The sequence below is a fragment of the Geospiza fortis genome, unplaced genomic scaffold (genome assembly GCF_000277835.1).
Source record: "Geospiza fortis unplaced genomic scaffold, GeoFor_1.0 scaffold327, whole genome shotgun sequence".
In the NCBI taxonomy this organism is placed as follows: Eukaryota; Metazoa; Chordata; class Aves; order Passeriformes; family Thraupidae; genus Geospiza; species Geospiza fortis.
This window is the reverse complement of record NW_005054410.1, coordinates 2,048,862-2,049,265: the sequence shown is the minus strand read 5'-3', so window position 1 is coordinate 2,049,265 and position 404 is coordinate 2,048,862.

The following is a 404-nucleotide window of genomic DNA, read 5'->3' as shown; positions in this document are numbered from 1 at the left end:
AAGGATTTCAGAGCAGCCAGCTGCTCCTGCGGCTCTGGGAGCTTGCTGGAGCTCAAGGTGTTCTCCTGAGGATGGAAGAAGAGGCGTGCACCATATCTCTTGTTGAGGAATGGTAATGGTGTTGTGACTGTACTGTTAGGTTCAGAGTTCTGCTTATATTGCTAAAGATTCTGTATTTCATACAGGCTAGTTTAGGTAAGTTATTCTCAGTAGGATTAATCATAAAATCAGCATGGGCTGTATTCAAAGGGACATTAGAGGTTACCCAGTTCTAACCCTCTGCCTCGGACAGAGACAACTCGGAGCCCCATCCAATCTGGTCTTGAACACTTCCAGGGATGGGGCAGCCAAAACCTCCCTGGGGAGGCAGTTCCAATGCCTCACCACTCTCACAGCAAGGAATT